Source organism: Otolemur garnettii, unplaced genomic scaffold (genome assembly GCF_000181295.1).
Source record: "Otolemur garnettii isolate 467f Iridium unplaced genomic scaffold, OtoGar3 scaffold00223, whole genome shotgun sequence".
Classification (NCBI taxonomy): domain Eukaryota; kingdom Metazoa; phylum Chordata; class Mammalia; order Primates; family Galagidae; genus Otolemur; species Otolemur garnettii.
In genome coordinates this window covers 323,046-331,685 of record NW_003852618.1, presented here as the reverse complement: position 1 = coordinate 331,685, position 8,640 = coordinate 323,046, and positions in this window count along the sequence as shown.

Sequence of the window (8,640 nt, the reverse complement as noted above, 5' to 3'; positions counted from 1 at the left end):
CAAGGGTACAAGTGAACTTTTCTAGAAATAGAATGTAAATGTTTTGACACAATGACTATGCAAATTACATGAAATCTATGTGAACCAGCTTGATGAAAGTGTTTCAAAATGTATGTGAAAACACTACACTGTACCCCCTGTTTGCATTAATGTATAGAGCTATCATTTAATAAAGAAAGAAAGAAAGAAAGAAAGAAAGAAAGAAAGAAAGAAAGAAAGAAAGAAAGAAAGAAAAAAAAATAAAAGTAAAAGATAATTTCAAAAAAACAGAAAAAAAAAAAGAATACCTAATTTATATCATCGTAGATAGCAAAGTCTTCTAAGTGGTCATTTATCTTTTGGCTTTTAGTCTTCATTACCTCACTATACATGATTATCAGAATCATACAAAAGCAGGAAGTTTATCAAAATATAATTTTCATTTCTTAAAATGTGAAATTTACAAACCCTAACATTGAAAATAAGGCTCTTCACAATTTCAGCTTCCCTTTCTATTTTCAGAATTATTTTCTAATGTTTATAATTCATTCTAGCAAAATCAAACGCTTTTCTAGTCTGTTCATACAAACTTCTAACTTTTATTTAAATTCTTTGCCAATGCTATGTCTCCTGCTTTCTCAAACTAGTCAATTTTCTTTACCTTTTCCAAATTCTACTTACCTATTCAGATTTATCGTTAGATCAATGTCTTTTGGGAAGCACTCAAATTCTCTCTATAAAATACTTCTCTTCTGAAATCCTGAATTCCTTTCTTTGTAATAGTGTGGCAATTTGCACAGGGACGTGTTACACTAAGCATGCATGTGTCCTAAAATGGAAAAGAACCTCTTAATGAGCCAAGATATTTCACTTTAATATCTGTCTTATTATCCCCAACAGAAAGGCCTATTTATGAACAGAGTATACACCAAATAAATATTTTGAATAAACAAATGCATTTATTCATTCTAGAAAATTATTTTCTTCCTATTTTTCTTCTTCTAAATATTGAAAGGTATGCTTATAGCATATATTAAACATACAGCAATATACTGTACATATAAAAAAATCTCACTAAAAAAGCTAAATATCTATTTCAAGACACATACTATTCCCTCACTGCATGCCCTGCCCTCTATTATGTAGTCAAAAAATTTCAATGTCCTTAATAACTATATTAGACCAGTTTTAAAAATATAATGCTGTGAAATATACCATCCCAGAAATGTTAGGAGGGTTTTTTTTTTAAGGTAAATGCTATATCTCCAAGATTTTCTTCATGTCTGTATATATTTAATTCAACCCAATTCCATTCATTTACTTATCCCATCATTATTTGCTACACCCTACATTTTTAACTATAAATTTCAATATATATGTAGTCCCTTTAACTTACTTATTCTTTTTGAGAAAACAGAATGATTCAGAATCAGGGGAACAAGGATACATACCATATATATATATATACACACACATATGTAAAAACATAAATGATCTTCCTCGGTAACAAGTATGCATCCATATGAAAAAAACTCATACTTTCAGTACAAATAAACAAATGGTATAACTAGAACCCACTTAAGAAAGCTCAGAGGAAAAAGGAAATTCCCCCTAATACAGGAAAACTTCCCTTTCTTGGTTTTCTATGTATTTCTACACTTCCATCTTCCTGAATGCATATTCTTCAGGAGCTGTAAAAATATTGTTCATCTCAAATTGAAATCTCTTAAAAAATATTAAGAGTCATTTTAATGTTTCATTCAGAAGTAAAAATGCTTAGTAGAAGGTAGGCATAAAAGCTAGGTGAATTATTGACTGAAGTGGCTGAGGAAGGCTGACATGAGCAACTGAAAGAAATAATTGTTAAGTTTTCTCTATATAGAGAATTTGTAGTATATGTAGATGTGGGAAGAAAGACTATGTAGACCTCCTTATTTCCTTACCTCTGAAAATTTTGTCCCTTCTCACTTCCAATTATTTTAATAAGCTAAGTCAATGATACTTTAAATGAGTTTTCCAGAGTCCTACATTTCTGAAAATTGATCTCTGAATTCAAGACAAAGTTTGAAGTGCAAGTGCTATTTCTAGTGTCAGAAAACACTGAAGTTTGTTTCTGTAGCAGGAAATGATATCAGGCCCTGACTGGGACCTGGGGAGCCCCATATCCCTAGTAGGGCAATTAGTGCCTAACATACAATTGACCAAGAGCAAAGGTCTCTTAGGGAAATTGCATGAAAAGAACTACTTCTGAACACATAGATCTTCAATATAAAAGGCTTTCAGTCCACCAACTTACATGCTAAATGAAATATTGAAAAAGTGAAAATAAAGTTTTTACTCTCAGCAAGGCATACATATACAGGCACAGTTTCCAAGGAATTATGATGATTACTTTATGTTTGAAATACTCACTATATAATTAGGACCTCACAAACTGTATACACAACCTCATAATGACCTCATAAACCAGGCACATGTATAAGTATCACAAATTGAAGTATATCAACGGGATAGGTTTTTATTACATATAAGGGTTTATTACACATAAGGGTTTTATTACAGGAAGATTACGACAGAATATTTGGTAGTAACATTATTTCCCAAAATTTTCAAAAATTTCTTTGGTCAAATAAGTTTGAGGTAGTCAACATATATTTCTTAGATATTCATTGGTATAGTAAGTACTGTGCCTGTTTATGTTAAATTTCTTCTAGAATATACAGAAATCATTTGACCACAATCATTTTATAGACTAATGTTGCTGAAAACCTTGTATAAATAGAATGGAGGAATGAGTTTTGAGAGACTGTCATAGAAACATGCATTTAAGAATAGAAAGGGTAGGGGTTGTGAAAAAAAGGCAGACCAGATGCATTCTGCCAATACACCATTCTCCCCAAAAGCAGGAAAAGACACTAGCAAGCTGCCTCCATTTGGATTGCTCCTCTCAGAAACAGCATTGTGAAAATACAGAGAAGCAACATGGGATATCTGGAGTGGAAAATAAAACCAAAGAAATAGGTCATGGAGAATTATATAAAATGAAATCAGAGATAGCATGGGGAGCAATAGGTCCAGGGAATACTGATTTGGCATGTTTGCTTGGGTGGTGCTATGTCAACTGAGCTGCCAGATGGCCAGCACCATCCTTATAGACCTCTTCTGGGTTAAACCAGGGATGATTGGAAAGCTATGCAAAGCTATCTCACCAGATAGTGAGCATGGTAGGGGCTGTATAGCAGCTAGGGCCATCCTGAGCTATTGGGTGCATGACATTAGGCCTACAGAAGACTAGGGAGAGAGTGGGTTAACTTGTGAGTTCTGTAAGTCATACCTGGTTTCCTGAACCCAAGCCCTTCCTCCATCTGAGCACAGGAACTGATAGGGTCATGGTCCCTTAGTCTGTGATCTGGGAGAGAGCAGACCATGGCTTATTTTGGTGGGCCCTGGGACAAGCATGGAGATCTCTGTGGTCCTGGGGCCACAGGTACCCACATCTTTCCTGCTTGATGTGGCATCCCAATATTCCTAAAACATGCACATCAGCCTGTTTTGCAGTTGGCTCAGATTGCCCCCAGGCCCGAACAGCCTCCTGTATGCTGGACCCTTGGCTCTGCTCTCCAAGTTGAGGCAGCCCCACCTTTCCCATAAACCACCTTCTGGATTCTTGGTCTTCTTCTAGATTCAGACACTTTGTCATAGTCTGCTCCCCAGCCTGGGACTTAAGGCTCTCCCTCTGGAGCTCAAGTCCATGCCTCTGAGCATCTAGAACCCCTACCTGATCAAAAGACCATACCCAAATCTCTATTGCTGCACCTTGTCCAACTCAGAGCTTCTACCATCACAGTAGTGCCATAAGATCTACTCCAAAGCCCAAAGCCCCATTAGGGCCCACCAAGCCTAAAGCTGCAAATTCACTGAGACCTGGATAAAGTAAAGGCACTTAGCAGATCCCCAGAAGGATCATATGAATCCCACATCTAGGCATGACTGTTACTGGGGTGCCACTTAGTGAGCTCCCCTTACATGAATTAAACAGAAATTTCCAACAGGTATTAATGCCATGTAATTTGTTTTAGCTCTGTTGCAAAGGAAGAAACCACAGATGAGAAGAAACCAGCAAAACAACCCTGGCAACATGAAATATCAAAACAGATCAACACCCCCAAGGGATCACAATGTAGCTACAGCAGGGAACTTGAATTATAAAAAAAATTGTTGAAATGACAGAAATGAAATTCAGATTATGGCTGGCAAACATAATAAATAGAATAAAGGAGGAATATGGAAACTAAACTAACAAAAAGAAGCCCCCTCCCCCAAATTGCAGGAAATTAACAAAAAAGCCATCACATAACTGGACAATATTAGGAAGGATATAATGGAGCTTAAAGAAATGAAAGAGTCATTCAGGGAGTTTCAGTACACAGCAGGTGGTTTCAAAAACATATTAAACCATGGGGAAGAAAGAATGTGAGAGCTTGAAGACAAGGTGTTAAAGTTAACACAGGCACTTACAGAGGTAGAAAAGAAGAGAACAAAGGCAAAGAAATCTCATACATAGTTTAGGAACTCTGCAAAGTGTAGAAACATACAAATTATAGGTATCCCTAAAGGAGAAGAAGAGAGTGCTAAGGGCATAGAAATTCTATTTGATGATATTATTGGAGAAAATTTCCCAAATATTGCCAGAGATTCAGATATAGGATTAACATTGAACTCTAGGAAGACTTACGCCAAATAGGACATGTTCAAGACACATATTAATTAACCTAGTCAAAGTCAAAATGAAAAAGGAAATTCTACAAACAGGCAGAAGCAGCTACTGACCTACAGGAAAAACACATCTATCAAACTTCTCAGCAGAAACATTATAAGCAAGAAGGCAGTGGGTCTCCATCTTCAATCTTCTTAAACATAGCAACGGTTAGCCTTAGAATTTTGTATCTGCAAAAGTAATTTTCATATTTAATGGAGAAGTTAAATCTTTTTCTAACAAGCAAATTTTGAGAAAATTTGTCATAACTAGATTTGCTGTACAGGAAGTACTCAGATCTAGATTATACATGGATTGGTACGATAGACTCCTACCAGTGTAAAACCACCCCAAAGCTAAAGGTCAAAACTTAGATATCATAATGGTCCAAAAAGTAAGGTAAAGCAATAGAGTTTTACACAATAAGATGAACAGTAATCTACCCTCATTTATCAATTCTCTCCTTAAATTTAAATGGCTTGAACTCCCCACTGAAGAGACATAGGTTGGCAGAATAGATAAAAAATACAAACCAAATATCTGCTCTCTCCAGGAAATGCATCTAACCCACACAGACTCATCGAGTCTCAAAGTGAAGGGATGGGAAACAATATTCTATACAAATGGAAATTAAAAAAACATCTGACACCACAATTCTCACTGCAGACTGTATAGATTTCAAATCAACAAAAGTAGAGAAAGATAAAAAATGGTCATGGGGCAGTGCCTGTGGCTCAGTGGGTGGGGCACCAGTCCCATATACTGAGGGTGGCAGGTTTGAAACCTGCCCTGGCCAAATTACAAAAAAAAAAAAAAAAGGTCATTATATATTAGTGAAGGGAACAATTAAACAAGAAGACATAACAATCCTAAATATTTGAGCACCCAACACGGGTGAATCCAGATTTATAAAACAAATCCTATGTGATCTACACAAAATGATAAACCAGAGCATTGTAACAGCCAGAGACTATAACACCTTATTGACAGAACTGGACAGAAATGAACGATGGACTTAAACACAACTCTAGAACAAATGGGCCTAACAAACATTTACAGAAAATTCTACCCCCAAACTACTGAATATATGTTCTTCTCATCGCTCATGGGTCACTGTCTAAGATTCATGAGATCTCAGAGTGTATCAGGGAAGACGAAGGGCATTATGTAATGATAAAAGGGGTCAATTCTTTAAGAAGATATAAAAATACTTAACATGCTTACATCTAACAGGCAAAAACTGAAAATACGTCTCAACAAATTAAAAAAATAGAAATTATACTATGTAGATTAATTGAAGTTCTGCGTAGATCCTGGTTATTAGACTTTTGTCAGATTCAAAATATGCAAATATCCTTTCTCATTGAGTAGGTTGTCTATTTGCTCTGGTTATTGTCTCCTTTGCTGTACAGAAAAATTTCAGTTTCATAAGATCTCATTTGTTTAGTATTGCTGTTGTTGCTATTGCCATGGCAGTCTTCCTCATAAAGCCTTTCCCCAGGCCAATATCTTCTGGTGTTTTTCTAATTCTTTCTTTGAGGATTTTTATCATTTCATGCCTTAGATTTAAGTCCTTTATCCAGCCTGAGTCAATTTTTGTGAGTGGAGAAATGTGCGGGTCCAGTTTCAGTCTTTTACGTGTAGATATCCATTTCTCCCAGCACCATTTATTAAATAGGGAGTCTTGCCCCCAGTGAATACTGTTGTTTGGTTTATTGAAGATTAGGTGGCTGTAAGTTGTTGTTTTCATTTGCATGTTTTCTATTCGATTCCAAATATCTATGTCTCTATTTTTGTGCCAGTATCATATTGTCTTGACCACTATGGCCTTGTAGTATAGACTAAAATCTGGTAAAGTAATACCCCTGGCTTTGTTTTTGTTACTAAGGACTGCCTTAGCTATACGTTTTTTTTTCCTAATTCCATACAAAATGCAGAATCATTTTTTCCAAATCTTGAAAGTAAGATGTTGGTATTTTAATAGGGATGGCATTGAATCAGTAAATTGTTCCGGGAAGTATAGACATTTTAACAATGTTGATTCTTCCAAGCCATGAACATGGTATGGAAAAAACCAACATCAATGGGGAAGAGAGATGAACAGAATCTTCTCTAAAGCCGATAGGCAAATGGCTACTAACTATATGAAAAAATGCTCTTCATCTCTAATTATTAGAGAAATGCAAATTAAAACCACCCTGAGATATCATCTAACCCCAGCGAAAATGACCTATATCACAAAATCTCAAAATTGCAGATGCTGGCCTGGATATGGAGAGAAAGGAACGCTCTTGCACTGCTGGTGGGACTGCAAACTAATACAACCTTTTTGGAAGGAAGTATGGAGAAACCTTAAAGAACTCAACCTAGAACTCCCATTGGATCCTGCAGTCCCACTATTGGGCATCTATCCAGAAGAAAAATTAAAACCTTTTACTATAAAGACACTTGTACTAGGCTGTTTATCGCAGCCCAATTTACAATCGCTAAGACGTGGAAACAGCCTAAATGTCCTTCAACCCAGGAATGGATTGGTAAGCTGTGGTCTATGTACACTATGGAGTATTATTCAACCATCAAAAAATGAAGATTTTACAGCATCTGTAATAACCTGCATGGAGGTGGAACACATTATTCTTAGTGAAGCATCACATGAATGGAGAAGTAAGAATTCTATGTATTCAACTTTGATATGAAGACAATTAATGACAATGACATGGTGGAACATGGGAGAAGGGGAGATCAGACAGAAAAGGAGCAAGGGGATGTGGGAAAAAAGTGACTAATCATCGCACGAACTGGATTTAATTTTGATCAATGTATATTACTTAAACATCAATTTTAATTCAGCATGTAAATATGTTGTTTATCATATTGCATCCTTATTCAATATTGCATCCTTATTCATCAGTGAAATATGTCTGTAATTTCCCCTTTATAATAATATATTTTTTCTAATTTTACTATCAGAGGTATCCAGACTAAGTAGAATGATTTTGAAGTATTTCTATTTCTACTATCTATAAGACTTGGTGTAACCTGTTTTTTTTTTTTTTTACTTTTATTTATATATATTAGTTGTCTTTTTTTTTTAGACTTTGATAAAAACATAATAAGGAAAAAAATTGTGTGCTATTTGCATTTTGTCTTGTGTATTCTGTAACAAACAAGTAGTAAATGATTATGTATTAAAAAAAATTGCACAGCTCTTGTTAAAGCTATATTGATAGGTACTTTCTATTTTGGTTGCTGATACAATGCTATCTTTCTTTTTCTAATATTATTTTGTAATTCTTTTTTATATAGGAAAATAATTGATTTTGTATAGTTATTTTGAAGTTAGGTGTATTGCTGAATTTTTCTATTGTTTTTGGTAACTTCCAAGTAACTTGGTAACTCGGAAGTAATGAAATTTGTATTTTCTTTACAAACTATTGGAATTTTTAAGTTATCATAATTGTACTAGCTAGGATCTTCAACTTTATTAGGCAGCTGGATGAATTGATTTAGGCAGGGGTCATGGATGACTGGCCTGTGAGCACTTGCATGAATGAGGTCCAGGGATAATGTCTGCTCAGAAATGAGGTACCTGTGAGCTATAATGCCACATCACTCTACTGAGGGCAACAAAGTGAAACTCTGTCTCAAAAAAAAAAAAGAAAAAAAAAGCCATCTCTATGGGTCTGTCATTGAGTTTCTTAAGGACCTATACCATGGGTGTCTACACATACTAAGTCTTGGCCGGTTTTTAATTTACTGGCAAGCCAGAGTTCTCATTTTTGCATATAATAATCAACTTTTAACATATTATTTCATAAAATACACTAAACAGTATTTTTCTGAATGCTAGTGAAAATGAGTATCTCTTCATTCACTTTTAGTTGGTTGATACCACATATCCTTTC